At 41.1% G+C, this 24,656-nt stretch overlaps 1 long non-coding RNA gene across 8 annotated transcripts in view; it reads left to right on the top strand.

Annotated features, from left to right (window-relative positions):
- The window catches only part of LOC123332800, a 63,575-nt gene that overhangs the window by 10,241 nt on the left and 28,678 nt on the right, over positions 1-24,656 (top strand). For 2 of the 8 annotated variants that reach the window (XR_006549841.1, XR_006549836.1), the window contains exons 4-5: positions 3,296-3,346; positions 7,508-8,057. The exons of 2 other annotated variants lie outside the window; for them this stretch is intronic. This is a non-coding gene — a long non-coding RNA (uncharacterized LOC123332800). Of the gene's footprint in view, positions 1-2,363; positions 2,461-2,527; positions 2,738-3,295; positions 3,347-6,197; positions 6,972-7,507; positions 8,058-24,656 lie in introns of those variants that run through there. 4 more of the 8 variants (XR_006549839.1, XR_006549840.1, XR_006549843.1 and 1 more) reach the window with 4 other exon arrangements.

Below are 24,656 nucleotides of genomic sequence, written 5' to 3'. Positions count from 1 at the left end.
TTAGTATAGCTTTCTTTTATTGGGAGGAGGGGTTGATATGTCCCTTAAGACTCACTTAAACTGAAGGTTTTCTCTCTGTTTCTTTTTTTGCAATTTGTTGAAGACACTGGATCATTCATTTTGTAGAGTCTCCTCTGTGTTTCCAGGAATTTGGTATTTGGCTCTAGACAAGTGACTTGATCAAATGCAAGCTTGAGTTTTTAGCATGACTGGGGGCTTCCCTGGTGGTTCAGGGGTTTAAGCGTCTGCCTCCAATGAGGGAGACCTGGGTTCAATCCCTGGGTCGGGAAGATCCCCTGGAGAAGGAAATGGTAACCCACTCCAGTATTCTTGCCTGGAGAATCCCATGGACAGAGAAGCCTGGTGGGCTACAGTCCATGGGGTTGCAAAGAGTCAGACACGACTGAGTGACTTCACCTTCACCTTCACCTTTTAGGTAGTGTGTTCTTTCATTAGGAGGCATTTCATCTTTGATCATTTATCCTTCTGTGATTTTGGCAGTCATTGATAATTGTTCTGTGGATACAGAAATAGAAGTTGCGAAGTAATGATATTCTAATTCTGTCATTGCTTCTCACTTATTGTCTAGAATACTTTTAGAAAGAGAAACTTCTTTTTACCTACTAATTTTTTTATAGTGATACACTGTATGCATAAAAGGTGGGAAAAATTCTTGATTTTTCCACTCTACCTGTTTTCAAAGTAGTTGATTCATTCTCATCTTTCTAATAGTGACCAATAGTTTTTTGTAAGTATCATTATGAACTCATGGATCTAAAGATATTTAACATGTTTCAGTCTGTTGAAGTTAACCTTATTGATACTCAAATTGCCCCTGTTTTGGCAATGTGAATCCCTTTAAGTTGGCGTCTAAGTCCTTTTAATAGAAACGGCTCTGCTAACTTCCTTACTTTCTAGTATAATGAGATACATGGGCTCATCTGGTAGGTTGAGCCCCCAAACTGGAATTGACCATTTCTTCAAGGAGCCCTGGTTCCTTTGAGCAGTAGATCTCAAGACCACAGCTGAAGTGCTAGGAAGTTATTTTATCTTCTAAATTAACAGGAAGGCAAGGTTATTTGATTATGATCTAGTTAAGTAATATAAAGACTCAGAAATTTACTAGTTCTATGAAAAAGCCCTATAGATTTTCAGAAATTTTGGACAGTATATTAAGCTTCTCCAGAAAAATAGAAAAATAGACCCAGTAATTTATCTACCTATCTATTTATTTATCTATCCATCCATCCATCACTTCAGTCGTGTCCAACTCTTTGCGACCCTATGGACTGTAGCCCATCAGGTTCCTCTGTCCATGAGATTCTCTAGACATGAATACTGCAGTGGGTTGCTACATATGTACAAACATACATATAAAGAAGATTTGTTTTTTAATGAGGAAATGACTCATATGATTATGAAGGCTGAGAAGCCTTGCGGTCTGCAGTCTACAAGCTAAAAACCCAGGAAAACCAGTGATGTAATTCCAGTCCAAGTCTGAAGGCCTGAGAAACAGGGAAGCTGATGGTGTAAATCCCAGTCCAAAAGAAGGAGAGGCCTGAAGCCCCAGCTGAAGCAGATAGGCAGGAAGGAGCTGAATCCTCCGTCCTCTACTGCGGGTTCTGTTCTGGTGCTCAGTGGATTAGAGGATGCCTACCTACACTGAGGAGGGCTAGCTACTGTAAGGAATCCACGCATTCAAATGCTACTGACACACACCCGGAGGTACTACTGCATCTGGCCCGGTGGCCACAGTCAAGGTGACACACAAAATTAACATCACAGAGAGTACGTTTGACAACAGGGGTATGTTTACATACTTTTGTGAAATGCGCCCTAATCATCTCAAGAAGGCCTTCAGGGGCTTTTTAGAGATTATCCTCCAGAAGGGCTGAAACCAAGGTGTGATGAGTGGCCCCTGGGACTGCCAATTGGGTGAGATGTGCTAAATGAACAGAGAAATCAAACCGTGGTTTCTGATATAAGCCTAAAATTGAAGTCACTGGGCCAGATGCTTCAAATTGCAGGCATTGATTTGTGCGAGCAAGCTGCTTTACACATGGGCAGTCCTATGTAATAGGTCTCAGGAGGACTGGCGGCTTGGGTTTATTTATTTAATGATAGTTAAACACTCACCCAAGCAAGACTGGATGCCAGCTAGCATGAAAGCTATCACACAGGCTGAACAGACTGTATCAGCCCAGCTGCGTGGTTTTCTTGTTTGCATGGCTGAGCCGGGCAGAAAGCTATCTCAGTGCGCTTAGTCTGAGTTCAGCTAGTTGTTGGTGGTAACGTGCAGCTCGCTGTGCGGTAACAGCCTGTTGTGGTTATTTCCACCTTGGGGCTGCTGGCTGTTCCTGCAGGAGGTCTGGAATGCACCTTTCCACTGGTCAAGCTCCCTTCCCCTGACATGGCTGGAGGCTGTTCAAGTTGCGTAAAGAGCCACACTCCCCTTTATGAGTGAGTTCACACCACCACCTCCCCTTTTATCTTTAAAATATGGCATTTTATGTGTTCTCTGATGCAGGTCAACCAGAGAGTTCTGGAATCTGTAGCTGGGGGAATTCTAGGCCTCAGGCTTTAGGTGCATGAAGACTGAGTGGCCCTCATCCACACGTCTTAAGAGGGCCACTGACTCTGCTTTTCAAAAATGATTTCACTTCATGCTTTGGACCTGAGGATGGACAGTGGACTTTTCAGAAGGAATATCCAATTCACAGAGCTGTTTGGCTTCTGGGTGAGAATGTTAGATTACAGTTGCGTGTTTGGGGTGATCACCAATGTCAGACTAAGGATTTGGAGTGAATAAATCTAACTGATGGTCAGACCCTGAGATAGTGTAACATCATATGTCCAGCCAACGTTAATAATACAACTCTTAAGTGCCAGCTAGTGCCCTGTGGAGAAAGCATATTCCTAAGGTATTTTTATTGAGGAGGTTGGCTACACTGCTTTACTTTTGAGCAAGCACAGAGCTTTCACCTTTCCTTACATCAGTTTATGGAGGAGAGGATACTTATTTGGGTCAAAAAAAAAAAAAAAAATGACACAATTAGACAAGCATATGTAAGAGCAGAATTTCTGGGCAGATAAATGAATTATACCCACTATTGATTGAGTGCATGTTATGTGCCAGAAACTGCTAAATATTTTACATGGATGGTTTCTCACACTTCCTTATAATAACCCAATTAGGTAAGAGCGGTTGTTGATTCCTGTCTCTGTCCATCCAGACTGCTATAACAAAAATGCAACAGACTGAACAGCTTAAACAAAAAACATTTCTTTCTCACAGTTCTGGAGGCTGAGACGTCCAAGACCAAAGCACCAGCAGATGTGGTGTCTGGTAAGAGGCTGTTTCCTGGTTCCTAGATGGATATCTTCTCACTGTGTCCTCACAGGGCAGAAAGGGCAAGAAAGTTCTCTGGAGTTTCCTTTATAAAGGCAGTAATCCCATTTATGAGGACTCCACCCTCATGATCTAATCACCCCCAAAGCCCCACCTCCTAACCCTAGTGCATTGAAAGTTCAGATTTCAACCTGTGGATTTGGGGAGGAAACATTCAGTCCATAACAATCCCCACCTTACAGCAGAGGAAATTGAGGCGCAGAGGAATTGAGTTATGCTGAGTTCATGTTGTGTGCCAGAAACTGTGCCGTACATTTTACTTGGATTATTTCAGGTGAGTCCTTACAATGATCTGATATGATAAGAACCACTAGGAATCCCCAAGCTAAGTATGTGGAAACGGAGGCACAGAGATTTAATAATTTCCCTAAGACCACACAAGGGCGAGTAGCAGAGCTAGAATTTGAGCCGCAGAGAGTCCGGACCTCTTAAAGGACCCTTTTGTTCTTGGGATTGTTTCAGCCTCTGAGGATTTCATTTCCCATGTAACAGCTGTGTTTGAGAGGAGGGGACATCATCCTTAAAAAGCCCTAGAAAACAAGGGTGGGTTTCAGGACAATAGGAATTGGAACCTGTCCTGCCTCTGCAGAGTCCTCACGGCCCTGCTGTGTCCGGCAGCTCACCCTCTGGGTGCTGGGAGAGCCACGGGAGAATCCCAACTCTGGGTTCAGCCTCACTGACAATTTCCATGAAATTGAATTGCCTTTCTAGACCTGTGTCACCCAGAAAGCCTGCCCTCCTTCCACAGGCTGTTATTACTGGTGATCACAATTTGTAACTGAGTAACTTTCTGAAAGGAGTGGGGATGTCTGCTCCTCTTTCTTTGTCTTCCCCTTTCCCTCCTCCCCCTCCTCCCCCATTCTTCTTCTCTTCTCTGTCTCTTCTCCTCCCCTTACCTCCTCCTTCTTCACTTAGGGTTGGGCAACTCTAGAACAAGGGAGCTTGATTTGAGCATGAGGCAAGCATAGTGGAAAGGCTTCCAGTAGGGTCTAGATGATGAGAACTTGCACATCAGTTTGTTCTTCCTGAACCTTGATTCCTCGTCTAAAACGACATGTTGGACTAGACCAGAGTCCTGATCAGAATCTCTGGGATGTGATCCTGAGATCATCTGTAGACACTCCCTGGGTGAGAGGCACTGCTGAGAGCTGCTTCCTGAGAGAAGAAAGGTCAGCGTCCTCCTGTTTGCTCTGTGCTCTTGTAACCAACCCTCCCACAACGAGACTTGGGGCTCCTGTGTCTGCTGCCTTTCTCCATGTTCCCCTTCTATCACTTACCACCCACCACATTCACTGATGATTTTAACAAGTGGCTCAGAGACTTTCCATTGTCTCCTGGTCATCCTGGTTCCCCCCCACCCCCCACCCCGCCCCTACTGTCTGCAGGAATAGCCAATTCATCTTCCTATCCTCTTAGTTCCTTGGTATTTTCACCTCCAGTGATCTTCATTTCCACTCCATGACCACCACCCAAAATAGCACTGCCTCAGAGATCTCAAACTATAGGAGTCTATTCCTGACCTACATTCCATGGTCCCCACTCTAACCAGCCTCGAGCCAGTACCCTTGTCTGCTTTGTCCCTTTGTCTTTCTGCCGTGTCTCTGGCAACATCCCATTCCATCCCATGATGCAGTTGTGTACCGTCTTCCCTGGGGCCACCACACACGCTGGGGGGAACCCCACAGCAATGCAGGCGTATGCCGGGACAGTGTGTGTTCTCTAACTCTAGCCAAGGACTTGCCATTGCCTAGCAATACTTCCACGTTGCTGCTCCCCTTCCTCAACAGCGGTTTTGGATTTGTACCGCAGTCCTCAGGGTACCTGTCCCTCCACTGTGTCATCTCTGGCATTTCTGTTCAGCAGGAAAAATCATTAAATTCCTGCCCTCTCATAACTGATGGCTTAGCAATCTCCAGTGGAAGAGATTTTCTCCTCTTGTGAAGGATGGATGCATTTTTCAACATGAATTTTGGATTCTACCTCCATGACAAAATAATTTATTGTGATATTAATTTGTGCTTGCCCTGTGTTCCTGACTTATCCCCAACCCACTGCCTCCTGTCTCAGGAATGCTCTGTGGCAAATGGAACTAGAGAGGTAGCTGGAATCCCTGTTATCTATAAATGTCCAAGTTTATGGAAGAGAGAGCAGGTAGAGAAGGGATGGTCCATAAAGGCAAGAAGAGAGGGAATAATTTTCCACAGATAAGGAGGAGGCTAAAGGCAGAAAGAAAAGGAGGACTCCCACCAGTGATGAGGAGTCAGTGGCAGGGCCCTGGGGACTGCTGGGTTGTCCATGTGGTGAATCTAAGGATGCGACCCCCAGGCCTGTGGGCTCACGGCCTCCCTCAAAACAGGCTGGGCCCTGCAGGCTTGAAGAGGAAGCATCTTTGTGTTCTGTGCCAACCAGTGTGGTCAGCAGCCGGAGTGGCTTCTGGATGTCCTGACACTAGGGCCCTAGCATGATTTGGGGAGGAAAAGAATCTGTTACTAACTGGGATTGGAGTTTCCATCAAAGAGTTAATTTGAACTGTGATCTGACTTGGTTTGCGAAGTTAATGCTTCCCAGTCTCCCCTGAAACCTAAGGTCCTCACCTCTTCAATTATCCCCTCAATCCCCTCTCTCATACCTCTGCTCACCTCCTCTGCGGGGACCCTCCCCTAAATATGGAAACACATTCAAAACCCTCCCACCCGCTGCCCCCACCCGCTGTCATCTTGAAGAGATACCTTTCCCTAGGCCCCAAGGCTTCCCTTATTATTCTCTTCCTCTCTCCTCCTTTTCACAGGTTTCTTCCTTGAAAGGACATCTGTTTGGGTCATATCCATGTCACCTCTTCAATGTCACCAAATCTGGCTGCAGTGCTCCACAAGACCACTCTGGTTTAGGTCAGCAAGGGTGTCATTTCACTCATCTCCTCTGAAGTAGGATGTTCTCCTCTGGAAACTTTGTTTCTTTGCCATTGGAAACGCTTGATTCTCTTTGCTTTCTCCCTTTGCCATTTCTTAGAATCAAGGGAGCTTTCATTCCTATCTCTCTGAATATTGGCCATCACAAGGTCTCTTCCCTGGCCCTCTCCTCCTGTCTCCTTCACTCTAAATATGCTCTTTGACTACATCTGTTTCCATGGCTTCAATTACCATGTCCTTGTAGATATGTTGAAAATCTCTATCTTAAATCCAGATCATCTGAACTCCAGATATAAAATTCAAGTGCTCCCTGGATTTCACTTGGCTCCCAAAACCCACCCAAAAAGAATTAATCATTTCCTCCCCATCCTTGACCTGCTCCTTCTCTGAAATTCTGCATATCTAGGAGTGACCCATCTATTTATTATTCAAGCCCCAAACTTGGAATTCACTCCTGACTTCTCCTTTCAGCTCATCTTCTGGCTTCCTCCATAACTGACCAAATCCTGTCCATTTTGCTTTCTAAATACTTTTTTTTTTAATACCTCCCTTCTGTTCCATTAGTTCAGAGGTCAGGCCCTAATCCCTGCCCCCCTCCCCCCATCCACACTTGAACTTTTACAAGTATCCTAATTGCCCTTTGGTTTCTCATCTTGCCCTCTTCTGTTCTCTGATAGTTATCAGCCTCATGTTTCTGAAGTGCAAAATTCTTTGTTACACTCATTAAAATCTTCCATTATTTCTCATGTAATATAATGTGTTTTCAATGATATAATAATATGTGTTTTCAATATAATAAGTGTTTTCAATATAATAATATAAGTGTTTGTGATGAGCATACTTTGGTTAGAAACAGCAGACCATGTAAGCAGCAGTGGCTTAAGCCCTGCTGCTGCTGCTGCTAAGTCACGTCAGTCTGTGTGACCCCCATAGACGGCAGCCCACCAGGCTCCCCCGTCCCTGGGATTCTCCGGGCAAGAATACTGGAGTGGGTTGCCATTTCCTTCTCCAATGCATGAAAGTGAAAAGTGAAAGTGAAGTCGCTCAGTCGTGTTCGACTCTTAGCGACCCCATGGACTGCAGCCCACCAGGCTCCTCCGTCCATGGGAGTTTCCAGGCAAGAGTACTGGAGTGGGTCGCTAGTGCCTTCTCCGGGCTTAAGCCCTAAGGGTTCTTTTCTCCTTCATAGTGAGAAATCAGCAACGTGTATTCTCAGGGGTGGTTCAGCAGCCTTGTCCTGTCGTCGAGGATGGATGTCCTCACTGTGGTGTCAACGTCTCCATCTGTGGCCAGCAGATGGCTGCAGCAGCCGCAAGGACCACATCCTCACATGACAGCTTCCACGAGCACATTGAGAGTGGGGGGCTCTCTCCGTGGGTGTCTCCTCCCTTATCACGAGGGCAGTTACATCCTCGCCATCTGCCAGCGCGTGTCCTTTACATCTCATCAGCCAGGACTGGGTCGAGTGGCCATCTCCAGCCAGAAGAGCAGTTAGGAAAATTGGTAACTGGTACTTCCTGTCACCAAAAGGAAAGCAGACCTGCAAAGGAAAACAGATCTGTCAATGGCTGGTGCAGAGTCAACCAAGAGCCATTTTTAGTTCGAGGTCTTTTGAGCTTCTGTATAAATTTTAGGATTATTTGTTCTAATTCTGTGAAAAATGTCATGGGTATTTTGATAGGGATTGCATTAAATTTGCAGGTTGCTTTGGGTAGTATGGCTGTGTTAACAATAGTAATCCTTCCAATCCAAGAGCATGGGTTATCTTTCCATTTCTTTAAATCATATTAAATGTCCTTCATCAGTGTTTTATAGTTGCTAGAGTATAGGTCTTTCAACTCCTAGGAATTAAAAAAAATTTTTTTTAACTGTCTCTTCCTGAAATTTCATTATTAGTGTATAGAAATACATGGATTAATAGATACAGACCACCATGTAGCAAGGATATACTGTATAGCCCAGAGCATTATACCCACTATCTTGTAAAAACCTGTAATAGAGTATAATCTGCAAAATACTGAGTCACTATGCTGTGTACTTGAAACTAGCACGTTATTGTAAATCAGCTACACTTCAGTTAAAAGACAGAGCAGTTGTAACTTTCAGCTCCTCGAGCCTTGGGCATGTCTCTCACCTCTGTGCCTCTACACTTAGGGATCTCACCTGGATCTGACTCCCCAGGTACACGTGTACACATCGCTCCCTTCACCTGGTTGCCTCTTCCTGCTTTTACAGTCTCAGCTCAGGCACCACTCCGCACCCCTGCCTGCTGGATTATATGTCCACTGTGTGTTCTAAATGACATTACTTATCCTACTCTAATTCCAAATGTCTGTTCCTCATGGAAATCTTCAACTCCCTTGAAAGTTGGGACTACATATTTCCCCCTATTATAGCCACAGTCTCTTTTCTTTGAAGAGACTGAAATATTTTGTAATAATCCCATTTATGGATTTGAATATAAAGCTGCTTCCTTTTGGTGACTTTTTCCCCATAGTTTTGTTAGCTGCCAGTAGCCAGCAGAGGGCGCTCTGGCCTTTGACTAGAGTGCCCCTTGGCGGTAATTTGATTCTTCCAGCTTAAGCATGCTTTTTTTTCCCCGCATAGAGATACTAATTTTAAGTCTTCTTAATCAAAAGACTGAAATCATCCATTAGTTATTTAAAGCTAGATCTTGTTTGTATGAATATATTGAGTTCATTTAGAGTGATGGCACACCTTCACTTAATCGTCTGAGGTTTGTTGTGAAATCCATGCACCCTCTAAATTCCCCTTCGTAGGCAGAGTGGGTGCAGCTGCTGAGTTCTTGACAGTAGCTGAAGTGGTCTGAAGAGCTTAATATGGTGTCTTGAAAATGTACTAACCTTTCACAGCCCCAAATCCAGCTCTGCCCCTCACTTTGAGGGAAATCACTTAGGCCAGGTTGGCTGGGTGTTTTGATGAGCTGTGAGACTACAAGTGAATATTATTTCAGGAATGGAGGGGGAATGAGCCTGGGTTAGGAAGTGACGGCAACGTATCATTCCGTAAATCTTTCACGCATTTAATAAATATTTGAGAGCCTACCATGTACCAACACTATTCTCATCACTGGACAATAGCAATAAATGAAACAGATGAAATCCTTGACATCATGGAGATTAGATTCCAGGGAGGGATATAGCATTAAATTTAAAAATATATAATAGAATATAAGAAAAAAACCCAAGACAAAAAATAGAGGGTTTTGCTTGAGGTATGTGCAGTAGAGGAAAGAACATTCCAGGCAGAGAGTTCAGCAAGGGCAGAGACCCCAAAGCAAGAGAGTGCCTGGTATGCTGAAATGGCTAAAGAGGCCAGAGGAGCAGGAACAGGGCTCTGAGGGGGATGGTGGGAGGTGAGGTTGCGGAGGTAGCAGGGGTCAGGCAGGGTGAGCTGGGGGGCCTGGTAAGGAGTTAGAGAAACCATGAGAAGGATGGTCAGTAGTGGAAGTGAGGGTTAATGCAGGGTCCAGTCAAGAGATGCTGGCGGCAAGACCACGGTGGTGCTGGCAGAGGCGGTATGTAATGGTCAAATTAGGCTATATTTGAAAGACTTTAAAGACAGAGTTCCTGGGGTTTGCAATGGACCGATTATAAAGCATGTGTAAAACAGAGAGTGGCCAAATCCAGGGTCTCGTTTCCCTCCCCCCCCACCCCATTTTTTTCTGAGGATGGATTTAGATAGAAGCCAGATAGACTCTTGTATTCCTAACGCCAACGTAGCACTGAACAGCTGTTGTTTACCCTGCTGTAAACAGCGAGGATTTCTGATTCCAAGTAACAGGACCTCCGCACAGTGGCTTCCTTCATTTTCTATGTATGACTGATGGCAGTCTGTGAATCAGGTTTGGATGATCTGCAAGATGTATCATGAGCATTGAGGGTTTTTCCCTTGGTGACCTGTGTTTTCCCCCAATCTTCCTTCTGTTCTTTTATCTAGAATGAAGCCTTTCATTTTTGTCAGCTGAAGCAAGCCACCTTTAAATGTTCCTACCCATAACCCAAGAAATAACATTTTTATATCACCTCTGAAAAAGTGCAATGAAACCTCAGTGTGGCATTTGTCATTATTTGGGGCTTCCCAGGTGGTGCTGGTGGTAAAGAATCCACCTGCCCATGCAGGAGGTGCAGGTTCCATTCCTGGGTGGGGACGATTCCCTGGAGAAGGAAATGGTGACCCACTCCAGTATTCTTGCCTGGAGAATCCCATGGACAGAGGAGCCGGGCTGGCTACAGTCCATGGAGTCGCAAAGAGTTGGACATGACTGAAGCGACTTAGCACACATGCACGCACAAGGCAGTTTGGGAAATCTTGTTCAGGGCTGATGTTAATACTTCTGGCTCTGTGCCTGTAATTCAGAGAGCAGCCACCAAGTGGTGTCTGCGAAAGTCTAGCAGGTTAGGTCTCTCTGGGTACATGAACAGAGCTGGTAGGAATGGAGAGGAAAATCCAGTCTTCTTTTTTTTCAAAGAGCTCTCAGTTTACAGAAATGAACCTCATTTAAAACTATACCTCATAACTTGGAAAAAATAATAGTGCAGAAATTCATAATGAAAAAGCCTGTCTTTTTTATTGGAGTATAGTTGCTTTACAATGTTTTATTAGTTCCTGCTGAACAACAAAATGAATCAGCTGTATGTAAATATATATATCCCCTTCCTCTTAGACTTTCCTCCAAACCTCGCCCTTCATCCAACCCATCTAAGTCATCTGGAGCATCAAGGTGAGCTTCCAGTGTTATACAGCAGATTCCCACTGGGCTGTGTTACTCATATAAGTGAAGTCACTCAGTCGTGTCTGACCCTTTGCGACCCCATGGACTGTAGCCTACCAGGCTCCTCTGTCCATGGGATTATCCAGGCAAGAGTACTGGAGTGGGTTGCCATTTCCTTCTCCAGGGGATCTTCCCGACCCAGGGATTGAACCCGGGTCTCCCGCATTGCAGGCAGATGCTTTACCATCTGAGCCACCAGGGAAACCACTCTCAGGACAGGTTACACATAGTAGGCTATATATGTCAATCATAATCTCCCAGTTTGTCCTACACTCTGCATCCCCCCACCCATGTCCACAGGTCCACTCTCTGTGTCTGCCTGCCGCCTTCTCTGTGGCTCACTGCCTATTTTAGGTCCCCTCATCTTGTCTTCCCCCATTCCCACATCCATCCAGCCTTCCTCAGTCACTCAGTTGTGTCCAGCTCTTTGCGACCCCATGGACCATAGCCTGCCAGGCTCCTCTGTCCTTGAGATTCTCCAGGCAAGAGTACTAGAGTGGGTTGCCATTTCCTCCTCCAGGGGATCTTCCTGACCCACAGATCAAACATGTGTCTCCTGTGTCTGGTGCATTGGCAGCTTTATTCTTCACTGCTGAGCCACCTGGAATTCCCATATCACCAGCCTCCTAACTGCATTTCCTGCCCCTCACTGACACTACCCAATCTTTTATTTTTTTATCCCCTAAATGATCATTCTAAATCACAGGTTTGGTCCAATCTCTCTCCCCATCCACACTTTGCCCCCCAACTCCATTATCTACAGAATAAATCCTGAACTTCCAGCCCTTCATAATTTGGCCCAATTGATCTTCTCATCCGTATCTTCCCCTACCCCATCTTTTCAACCCTATGTTCTACTGGCATTGGCCACACTCAGGTTCCTTTAGTACGAATGCACATTCAAGCCTTTGCTTTTGTCCATGCTATTCCTTCTGCTTGAAATGTTCTTTTCCCCTGGAGACTTCTGGCTGACCCTTTAAGTTTCGCCTCAGAACACCGCATCTGTGAGATCTTACACAGCTTCCTTGTGACAGGCTCTTCCAGTGCTGCAGGAGCAGCTTTACAGCCTCCTGTGCCTCTGTTCTAGCGCAGAGGTCAATCACCAAAGCTACTCTTGGTTAGGGGCTTGCTATGTGCCAGGGACTCCTTAAGATCCTTTGTCTCAAAAATAACGTGAATATATGTCTAAAGCAAGACACCTTGAGGATCAAGATGTGTTTACATTCTGTAACCTTTCAGGGTTTAGTAATATACCAGAGGCACAACAGATGCTTATAAATTTCCCATTGATTAAAGACCCAAAGATTTTGGTTTTGACCTTGTTCGTTCTCAAGCACCACCTGGTGATTGTAAGAATTCCTGTAAGATTTTGTAAGAGTTCCCATAAGAATTCTGACAAGACTAAAATATGCCCCTTTTCACTGGGATGAGGTTTGAGGAATGCCTCACTTTATAAACCATGGTCTATAAACCACAGAGGGAAAACCCGCTTACCTTTCTCTCTTATTAAGAGCATTTCCAGCTTTCTGGCAATCATTGTTAGATTTAACATGTTTTGGATAATAAGATGAAATGTAATCAAGTTATCCAATGTGTTGTGAGGTTCGAGTCACACGTGTGCTAAATAAATAACTCAGTTATTGTCTCCCCTTCCCCTTCTCCCTTGTGCAATTTAAAATATTTTAGTACAAAATAGAAAGTGAAAAATTTCCCGTTCACTCTGAAAAGTTTCAGGGGTTACTATACAGTTGGATTGTAAGAACATCATGAATACAGGGAATTCTGTAGATTCAGTTTTCTTCTCATGCATCTTATAAAAGGAGATTTATAGGTGGTTAGGCAATCTAGGCAGAGAAGGCAATGGCACCCCACTCCAGTACTCTTGCCTGGAAAATCCCATGAATGGAGGAGCCTGGTAGGCTGTAGTCCATGGGGTCGCTAAGAGTTGGACACGACTGAGCGAATTCACTTTCACTTTTCACTTTCATGCATTGGAGAAGGAAATGGCAACCCACTCCAGTGTTCTTGCCTGGAGAATCCCAGGGACGGGGGAGCCTGGTGGGCTTCCGTCTATGGGGTCACACAGAGTCGGACATGACTGAAGCGACTTAGCAGCAGCAGCAGCAGCGGCAGCAGGCAATCTAGGAAGTTCAGAACCTATCTTATCCCAACCTTCAGGCCCCTTGGAACCTGAGGGAGAAGACAATGAGGACAAGCAAAGGGCTGGTTGGGTCCTGACCTGGTGTTGAGCGTGGCCAGCTTGTGGCCTGAGTGTCTCTCTCACTGGAAGTGTGTTGGCCTAAGGTCCTGTTACACAGCAGAAGGGTAGGCTTCCTAGGCTCCTTTTTTTTTTTCCCCCACACTTAAATCTAGGGTCTCTGAGACTTACCCTTATGGGGGAGGAAGAGCGAGCTCAAGGAAAAGCATTTCAAGGAGGAGAAGGAGCTGAATGCTGCAGGAAGTGTTCTAAGCAAGAGTTCCCCATTCGCCTGAAGAAGCCTGTTGTATCAGCCCACACCCTAGGAATTCCAGAGGGCATGCCAGGGTGGAAGGAGCTAATGGCAACAAAAAAGGAAGCACAAGCTGCCATCTGAAAACAAACCAAAAATATTTTTTGTGTATATCTTCCTATTAGACTTTTTCATAAACGTGGTGTTGTCCCTGGGCTCACTCTTCTATACGTGGAGAAGTGACTCATATCATCTAATCAATCCTAATCAAAGTTAGTGTTATATTCATGATGGACGTTGTAGTCTTTGGACTAAACCTGCTTTATAGGAATCAAATGATTATATGGAAACTGCCAAATGTTGCTTCACAGTTATTGAAGCAGTGAACATGTGTTAAACTTGTTTTTACTGCAGCTGCCCACACCTGGCTCATCATTGGAAACATCTGGGGAGCTTTCTGGTGGGCCCTTAACAATCTATGTTGTTCAAAGTTCCCAGGTATTTCTGATGGTCAGCCAGGATTGAGAATTGCACCGTGCCATGCCATGCCCCCTCTTCAAATAGGTGTTTGTTTATGCTCATAATTTAGGTGATTTTCTCTTTGTTCTTTTTTTAAATTGCAACTCTTCTCATGTTTCTTATCTTTCATGAGACCTCTGAACATATGATTAAGCAAAGTACTCTTCAGTATCTGAATGCTTACAGAATCTGTTTCTCCCTTTATATACTTAGTCATCTTTTGAGGTCTGTTAATCTGGTTCCCCAGACCTGGGGGCCATAAAATATATAGCTCTTTAAGATCTCCAAGAGATTAATGGCTACACAAACAGGTGCTCAAAGTACATTTGCTGTTTTTTTATAAAACAATTCTAAACCTAAAATTGCAATACTACATACTGCAATTTTGAGCCTATTTAGAAAGTTATCTATTGCTAAAGAGAACACGAAATTACAGTGAAATTGGTGGTTTAATTGTCCATATTGGGATTCTGTTAAAATAAAAACTTTCCAAGCCTAAGTGATAACACTGCAAGGGATTGTAGACAGATTTCTCTATGCAGATGTCAAAGGCAAGCCAATCTCTGGAATAGCTAAGTGAATTTAAGGGTTGAATGAGAAGGTCCATATTAAGGTTCTTACATGAAATAATATGGCCTTCCTTGTGCATGGCTCCACTCTGCATGAACTTGTTAGTTAAGTAATGCCAGTACCACAAAAATATAATTCAAATTCCATTACCATGTTATACCAACTGTAACTGCATAATATAAATTTGCTCCTAACTCTTCAGTCAACAAATAACTATGTAAATAACACATACATGATCATGCATGCCACTTATTTCAATGTCTGCCAGGGACTGGTCTATACACACCCTTTTTTAGTTCATACAGTCAGCAAAGGGACTTCTTGTCTACCAGTGATAAACTAACAAGACATTTTATAAAAGTGAATAATCAAAAAAGAAATTGGCCAACAAAGAATAAATGTGCAAAGATGAAATGAAAAGTGATAACCCTGGAAGTGAAATTTGAGTCAAACCTAAGTGGAGTTATAGAAGTATTGCTGACTATGGAAATGTTGATAAGGCTGCTGTTTGAAAGATTCTAAAAATGCAGCTGGAGAAACTTAGGGAAGGTGAAATTATGTGTCTAAATTAAAGAAAGTGACAAAAGGGATGGAGGTACCCCAGAGGAAGTAGGGGTATCTGGCAAAGAATTTCTTAATAGAGGAACTCTCAGAGATAGTTAATGACATTTGCAAGTACAAAGGATATAATATTGGAAGTAGGTCCTAACACAGAAAGGAGTGTCAAGGTTTGTCAACACATCAACCCTGCTTGCTCTAGATCATAAATTATGTGATGAGAAGGAAAAGGCAAACACTATTTACACTGTTCTTGGCAGGTTTTTTAGTGAACAAATAAAACATGTTTATGTTCAATGTTCCTAATGTTCTAAATTACAATGTACTAAATAAACATTAGTTTTACCATTCCTTTCCATTTCCCTATTCATTTATAATCAACAGTAGGAGAGTTTTTTATATTTTGACAAAAATTTTAAAGGTCACAAAACAGCTGTAATTTTCCCCATTGATTATTAAAATTGCTTTGCAGTTTCATCTTACAGGATCATTTTTACAGTTATGCACTGCCATGCAAAGTGGGGACGGCTTGTATTTTCAAAGTAAACTCTTATAAGTTAAAAATGTTTATCATAATGTCTAGAGTGAATACTTAAAAATAAAAATACATAAATAAAAGCTTATAGAAAGGTATAGCTAAAAGATTTATAGAGGAATTCAAAAAGATTACTTAAAACTATTTAACTCAAAAGAAGGTAGGAAATTAAAAATAGAAAAATGAAAACATCTTTTTAGATGGCAGAAAGTTAATAAACTTATGGTCAACTGCATCAGTGATTACATTAAATGTACATGAGCTAAACTCTTTAATTAAAATTCAGAGATTGTCAGAATGGATAAAAATCATGTCAACTATATGTTGATTACAGGATACACAGTTTAATATAAGGAAACCAATACATAAAACTAAAATCAAAGGAAAAGTCATTTCCTACAAATAGAAGTGTAAGAAAGGTAGTACAGATTTTTAATATAGAATAAAGTAGACATCAAGCAAACAGATTATCAGAGATAAAGAGGAACACTTGAAACAAAGATTAATTCATTAAGAATATAAAACAATCATAAATGTGTGCATATTCAATAGTTTCAAAATACATGAAATAAAAAGAGAAATGGAAATATCAGCAATTATCATTAGAGATTTTCTTTTCTCAGTAATTGATAGAATACTTGTTAAATTTGGGACAGATAAAGATGGGAACAACACCTTGACCTAACACTGTCAGAATATTACATGCAACATCTGCAGAAGGCACGTTCATTCCCAGTGCACGTAGGACTTCCACCAAAATAGACTATTTGCTAGGGCATCACGTTTCAAGATTGAAATATTACTTGCTATGTTCTCCAACCATGATTAGAGAAAAATAGCAGTTACTTAGTACATTCATAATACATAATGAGACAATGTGCTCAGTTGCTTCAGTCGTATCTGAATCTTTGTGACCCCATGGCCCATAGCCTGCCAAGCTTCTCTGTCCATGGCATTTTCCCAACAAGAATACTGGGAGTGGGGTGCCATTTCCTCCTCCAGGGGATCTTCCTGACCCAGGATTGAACCAGCATTTCCTGCATCTCCTGCATTGCAGGAACGTTATTTAACACTGAGCCACTGGGGAAGCCCTAGCTGAAAATTTTTTATTTTTATAAGCATATTTTGTATTTGGGTTCAGTGTGATTTTTCTCTTCATATATATTATTTAGAGCTGTTGTAAATAGGCCTACACCATTGGTTTATTTTTGAACATTGTAAAATGGCAGCATGTGTCTCATAGGAGCTGTGATATTTGAATTAACTCAAAGAGCACCTGGCTGTGGCTTAGGTGACAGATCGCAAAAAGAGTTAGCTATTAGAGGACCAATTAGGCCAAGTGCTTTGGCTTGGTTTATCCAGATGGCATATAAAGAATCCTTAAAATTTCTCCATTAAAAAAAATCCACTCTACTAGTCAGTCTTTTAATTGAGTGTTTAGATAATTTATTTAGCTAATGTTAGGCCTCAAGTCTTCCATTTGTTTTTCGTTTTTTGTCTGTTCTTCCTGATTTCAGCTTCTCTATTTTTTTTCTTTCTGCTTCCCTGTGGGTTATGTCAACAATTTTTAGACTTCCATTTTTATTTATCATTTTTACTTATTAATCATAGTATTTTATATAACTTTCAAGTCAATTGAAAGTTATATAAAAGTTATTGCTTAAGGTATTATATATAGAGTATTATATATATATTATATATATATATTATATATATATAATATATATAATATAATATAATAAATATAATATAATATATATATTATATATAGAGTATTATATATATTATATTATTATATTATATATATTATATATATATTATATATAGAGTATATATAATACCTTAAGCAATAATTAATATAATTAATATATGATATATATATCATATGTATGATACATAGTCTACTAGTGTTAACAATTTACCAGTTAGAATGAAGTATAGAAATCTTCTCCCACTTTATATCCTTTTGCCCTCTTTCATTTATAATATTAATATAACTATCTTAATTATTTTAAAAGTTCCTTTATATATATTGAGAACCAAATAGTGTAATTTTTGCTTCAAATGTCAAATACAATTTTAAAAACTCAAGAGGAAAAGTAAGCCTTCTTTACTCATATTTTTGCTCTTTTCATTGTTCTTTCCCTCTTCCTGATATTCCAAGATCCCCTCTTTCATCATTTATTCCTGTTTAGAAAAAGGAGGCATGGCTTGTTGTTGACAGGTGGGGTTGGAAGGCTAGGTTTCCAGTTGGCCTCTAATGATGCTAGATGTGGGGGTGACTCCTACTGACAGCGCCCCTTTCCCCTGTCATTAGACTGGTCTCAAGGTCCCTAGCCTGTTTGCCTTTTGCCCTTCACCTTTCAGAGTCTTCTTGTTTCTTTTAAAACAAAGTGTCCCAGACTTTCAGCTGTATTTGATAGAATAAATAGAGCAAAATATGTCTACTTTATATTTGCAGATGTCGAAATCTTGGAAAATATTTCTAGTGCAATGATAAAATGTGATTTATCAGAATTTGCGAGATGCAGATAAAGTAGTATTTAGCAAGAAATATATAAATCTAAAAAGTTGTATTAGAAAATAAAAATGATCTATAATTGGTGACCTAAACCTCCACCTTAGAAAGCTAGAAAAAGAAGGCCAAATTAAACTCAGAGTAACTAGAGGAAATGGCAACCCATTCCAGTATTTTTACCTGTAAAAAGTCCCATGGATAGAGGAGCCTGGTGGGCTACAGTCCATGGGGTCGCAGAGTCTGACAGAGCAACTAAGGATGTATTCAGCCAGAACAAGAGAGTGACAAAGAGCACACTAGATGAATTAGAGAACAGAAGAATAGAAAAATTGTTGAAATCAGCAGCTCTTTCTATGACAATATCAACAAAATTGATGAAACTTTAGCAAGACTGATCAAGGAAACAAAGAGAGAAGATGTAAATGGCTAATACATTCAATTTTGATAACATTTGCTTTGAAACGCAAATTCTTTCCAATGCGACTGGTGAACTATGGAACACTGAGCGTGGCACACTTTCACATGTACTTGTGCGTGATTCTGTGCACAGGAAACAGGTGAATGTTGAACTCGGTTGAACCAAGTCACCTAGAAATACACAAAATGCACACCTGTGCACAGCTCAGACATATACCAGCTACCTTATTTCACCACATGTGTGATGAACCGCAGCTGTCTACATCTGGTATTGGATCTTCCTGTTCAATTTTAGGTAACTCTACCTCCATCACTTTATATCTCATGAGCTGTAACTTTTCTGATGCCCACTTCCGCAAGCAAGCTTCAGATAGTTTATTAAGTGTCATATTTGTTGTAGTATTTATTTATTTCTTAACCATTTCACATATATAAAACTGCTACCATTTTTTAATAGATTTCTATTTTTTCTGTTATGTATCACCAACAAAGTTTTTGAATGTTGTACCCATATTTCCATTTCCCCCATAAGCCTTGTGGTTTTTACTGTGTAATTTTGCTTAACATGGTGATTTTTAAGGATATATGTATAAGTAGCATTATAGCAAAACTGTTACTTTACCCAGTGCTGAAATTTACTCTCCCTAGGACATGAGTTTGAGCGAACCCCGGGAGTTGGTGATGGACAGGGAGGCCTGGCGCGCTGCAGTCTATGGGGTCACAAAGAGTCGGACACGACTGAGCGACTGAACTGAACTGAACTGAATAGTACAACTAGACATTATGTTCCTCCTGATATGTTGCAATATGAACTATACAACATCACCTGTGAAAATTTCTTACCCGAAATCTTAAGCCTGAAGCTAATCAAGTCTTTAGATCTAACTTCCACTGTTAAAAGAAAGAAAAGAAAAAGAAAAAAACCACAAGGGCTAGAGAAATAATTTAAATGACACCATGAGGAAACCATTATATAAATACAAAATGTTACAGCCAACCAGATAGTTGGCCTGGTCTGGTTATATACTATTTTGAAGAAATCAACCATAAATACATTTCTGGTACCACTGGGACCATTTACTGGAGACAGGGTATTACATGAGATTATGGAGTTATTGTTACTTTTAAGAATAGCAATGTTATTCCTATAAACTGTAAAATGTTCTTATTTGGGGACTATAAAAACTTACATATTTAGAAGTGAAATATCTTGAGGTGTGTGATTCCTCTAAAATACTTCAGCCTTTTGCATATGTGTGTGTGTGTGTATATATATATATATATATACACATTTATATGTGTATATATATATATTCATACACACATATATGTATAATGGAAACATATCCAAGTATAAGAGAATGAATACAATAAAGATATTATAGATGTTTATTGTACTAATCTTTTCACTTTTTGTATGTTTGACATTTTTCCTACTTTATTTTTATGATTGTACAAATTTGGCATCTAAGAGGAATTAAAATATGTTTTGCCTGCTTTTTTTCACAGAAATTCCATGACTTCAGGACCCCTCTAGGTCTCGGAGCCAGTTTATCCTCCTGCCCCAACTGGACACAGTCCGAGCTTAGTGCTCTTATGCCTCCTGTTATAAATGCGCTCGGCTCAGGAGGCCTTTGCCCATCTTCAGGATTCCTTGCATTCCTCCAGGATATAAAGCCCCCATTGTATTTCCTTGTCTGGCCCCACAAGGGAAATTTAGCATAACTTTCTCTCTCTTACTTGGATTATTTTTGCTTTGGGAAAAGGAACAATCACATCAGAGCAAACTCTGAAAAAGTAAATGGAGTCGTGTTTATTGTTCACTAGTAGGAGAGACTGTGTTCTGGAAATTTGGGGCTTTGGGGAAAAGCCTTCTATGCCTTTAGCAAAGACTTTAGCACAGATGTGGAAAAGGAAATGGCAACCCACTCCAGTATTCTTGCCTGGAAAACCCCATGGACAGAGGAGCCTGGTAGGCTACAGTCCATGGGGTCGCAAAGACACGACTGAGTGACTTCACTTTAGCACAGATGGGCAACCCAAGCGGGAGGACAGAGCCTGGAGAATGAGTGTCCAGTGTGTGTGCCTGAATCCTGCTTTTATGCAAGACCTGGCACAGTGAGAATCTGTCTTTACCAACTCCTTGTTGACTCAGAGCTGCTGAATCTGAGCCAGGCCTGAAGGAAATAGATGCCTGAATACGACAGACATGGGGACAGCTTGTGTGCATGCTGTTACAGCGATCCCAGAGAAACCCTGGAGATGAAGGGCACGGGTCCAGGCATCCAGGAGGAGAGTTAGGGTATTTAGGAGAGATTATAGGATTTTTTTGGTGGTTTTTTTTTTTTTTTTTCCTCTTGTAATTTTTCACTTGAAAAGGTGATTAACTGTTGTGCATCCAGAAATAGTTTAAGCTAAACATAGCATAGCTGGCAAAGGTTGATATAAAATAGAACTTGGGTGTAGCAATGCTACCTCTTAGCTGTAAGCTTCTTGGGTAAAGCAATATCAATGCTATCAACTCAAACCTAGGTCAACCTTGAGAATCAAGTGTAAAATCTTAACTTCTTAATTCAGGAGGAAAAGTTCATTCTTATGGGTATGAAAACTATCAGATTTAGAAGGACTTTTTCTTAAATAGCTATCATCTTTTTTAGAAGTGGAGAAGGCCACTGTTCATATTTCCAGTTTTATGGGTGAGGACTATAGACGTAATTCACCCAGGCTCACCTACAGCTAGCTAGTAATAAAGGCAAGACTCCACGTTCTATGCGTTTCTCAATATAGCATGTAGTTTCTCTGAATTTGGGATTCTTTCCTTCATTGATTTATGATTAAATATGAACTCAAACAGTATATGATCTCCTCTGAGGAGAGGAGATTGTGCATTGGCTGTATTGAAAACTTGTAAAACTTTGGTTAGATGTTCAGAGGTGGGGCAAAGACTGTCATGGAAGATAGCATGGACACAATCAGCAATATAACGCGTCTCTAGTTAGAGGTAGGTGTTGGCCTTCAGGTGATCTAGTCTGGGCATGCTCAGAGATGATTCCAGGTGTCCTATCTGAAGAGCTACCTTGATGTTGAGCACGTAGGTTCCTGTGTGAGGGGGAGAACCTGAACACTGTGGAATTTGATATTAGAAAACAGGAAAGGTGGCTCTGGACCCAAACTAGGTGTGTGTGTAGAAAGATCTCCCTGCCCCCAGACTTACTTGAGTCTCCTCTGCATGATACTGCGTGCAACACTTTTTCTTCTTGTGTAGAAACTCCCTTAAAAATTCTATTCTGTAATATTCTATTCTATTTGTTCATTCTTTGAAAAAAATTTGGGGGGAAATAATTTCAGACATGTAGAAAGATTGCACGAATTTTGCAAAGGATTCCTATATTGCAAAAAAAAAAATATTACAAAGAATCCCTATATACCCTTCACCCAGATTCTCAACATGTTAATGTTTTATCAGTTTGATTTATCATTTTCTTTCAGAATCATTTGAAAGTACAAAGGCCTCTTTATGCCTAATTCTTCAAGGTGTATTTTTGAAAAAAGGATATTCTTTTACATAACTATAGTACACTCATCAAAACCAGGAAATTAACATTCACATAGCTATTATCTAATCTACATTCACAATCCATCAATTTCCACACTAATGTGCTTTTATAGCAAAAGAAAAATGTATTTGTCTGGTATAAGATCCAGTTTAGGGTCACATGATGCATAGGTAGCACATCTCTATAATATCCTTCAAGTTCCTCAGCCTTTTCATGACCTAGACATTTTTGAAGATTACTGGACAGTTGATCTGTAGAATGTCTTTAATTTTTGGCTTATCTCATGTTTCCCATGATTAGATTCAGTTTATACACTTTTGGAAGGCATACCACAGAAATAATATGTTTTTCTTAATACTTTATCTCAAAAGGCAAATGATACGTATTGTCCATTATAGGTTACAACTGAGTAGTTGGAGAAAGTAGTGTGTGAGATTTGTATACTGTAAAGTAACTTTTTTTCCCGTTTGTTAGTAAGGGTCTTGTGAGAGATACTTCTAGACTACATAAAAATCATACTTCTTGTTAAACTTTCTCTCACTGGTTTTAGTATCATGGTGATCCTTGGTTGTGCCCAATGCTAATTATTTTCTAATTTCACTTCTGTTTCCATATTTATTTCCATCATTTCTTCCATATCTATTAGGTGCCATTCTAATGTAAGGAAGAGATTTTTATTCTTTCTGATTATTTATTTATGTATTTGCGTAAGTACAGGTACATGGATTCTTATTTCATTCCATGGGTTATAATCTGTACTATCAGTATTTATTTTGAGGCTCAAATTGTCCCAGATTGAGTCCCTTTAAGCTGACTCCTTCTCTTTTTGACTTGTCCCCATATTCTTGTAGAACATCTCTACTTTCAGGGTTAGCAAGATGTTCCATGTTTATCTTGTACTTTCTGAGCCTCACCCCTAAAATCAACTATTTTTCAAAGAACCCTGATCCCTTTTAGTGGACAATGGTATTTGGAATTTCAGATCTGGTGCTCAGTTTGCTTATTTGTACCAGGATATCCCAAATGACACTTTTACGAGCACTGTTTCCATCATTTCACTTCTATGAACCTTGCTGGGCCTTTCTGCTAGAAGACTCGTGGTTCACTTTTCCACTTCCACATCAGTTCTTGTGCTGCCTTCTGCCTTCCAGGAAGAAGATTCTACCTGCCTCTTGTCATTTCCTTAGTAACATCTCTTCTAGTGGCTATAAATTAGGATGCAAGCCCCTCAGAATTTATCTGTCCAACCAATCCCTACAGCAACCATGAATCCCAAACTAGGAAATTTCAATACATAGCCTCCCAAGCTTAAATATTATTATGTATAGAATGGATCAAGGCCTTTAAATTAGGAAAGTTCTTTAAGTTCTGTCCATCAACAAGTGCAAAGACGTTCCTCATCTTCTTCAACATCTTCACACAGATGTGAAGAAACAAAATTGGCAAGTGTGGGTAGAGTTCAACCTTTTTGAACATTGTTTGTGAATCTGTAGCCTGTTCCCTGGTCTGTATTTCCCATTTATCTGAGAAGGTTCAAGGAGTGTCTTTGCCTCTTCAGTTCAGTTCATTTCAGTCGCTCAGTCGTGTCCAACTCTTTGCGACCCCATGAATCGCAGCACGCCAGGCCTCCCTGTCCATCACCAACTCCCAGAGTTCACCCAGACCCACGTCCATTGAGTCAGTGATGCCATCCAACCATCTCATCCTCTGTCGTCCTCTTCTCCTCCTGCCCCCAATCCCTCCCAGCATCAGAGTCTTTTCCAATGAGTCAACTCTTCGCATGAGGTGGCCAAAGTACTGGAGTTTCAGCTTTAGCATCATTCCTTCCAAAGAAAGCCCAGGGCTGATCTCCTTCAGAATGGACTGGTTGGATCTCCTTGCAGTCCAAGGGACATGCCTCTTTAATTTTTGGGACTAAAGTCCATAAATCCTTTTTTCTTTCTCATCTTGGGTGTCTCAAAACTGAATTAGGACCCAGTCAAAGCATTTACTCTCCATGTGAATTCTCAAATGCTCTAAATATCAACCCTCCAAAGGAAGACCAAATACAGCAAATGATGGTGGACAGGAAAAGTAAAAAATGTATACATTTCATTTTCTCAGTCCTGAAAGTTTTCCCTGGTCAAATCTGGCATTTTTGTTGTGTCTTGAAGTTGTGATTTGTTATCATTTCATTTGGAAACACATGTCTTTGTTTAGACACGTGTGTTAGTCGATGCCAGTAGTATATCCTGAAATGTCTTCCCAGAGTGACAGTAGTTTTCCTTAATCTCAGAAACCATAACCTTTTCAAATGTCAGGGAAGCAGAAGCACAAGGAAGACTTGTCAGAGCTAACTTCCAACTCGGGGCTTGATTTCAGTGTGATCTTAGTGTCGGGCGTTGTGTGCCATGTCCACTGCTGCCTCTAACCCATGTGG

This window comes from Bubalus bubalis, chromosome 3 (genome assembly GCF_019923935.1).
Source record: "Bubalus bubalis isolate 160015118507 breed Murrah chromosome 3, NDDB_SH_1, whole genome shotgun sequence".
In the NCBI taxonomy this organism is placed as follows: Eukaryota; Metazoa; Chordata; class Mammalia; order Artiodactyla; family Bovidae; genus Bubalus; species Bubalus bubalis.
This window is presented reverse-complemented; position numbering and strand designations above follow the sequence as displayed.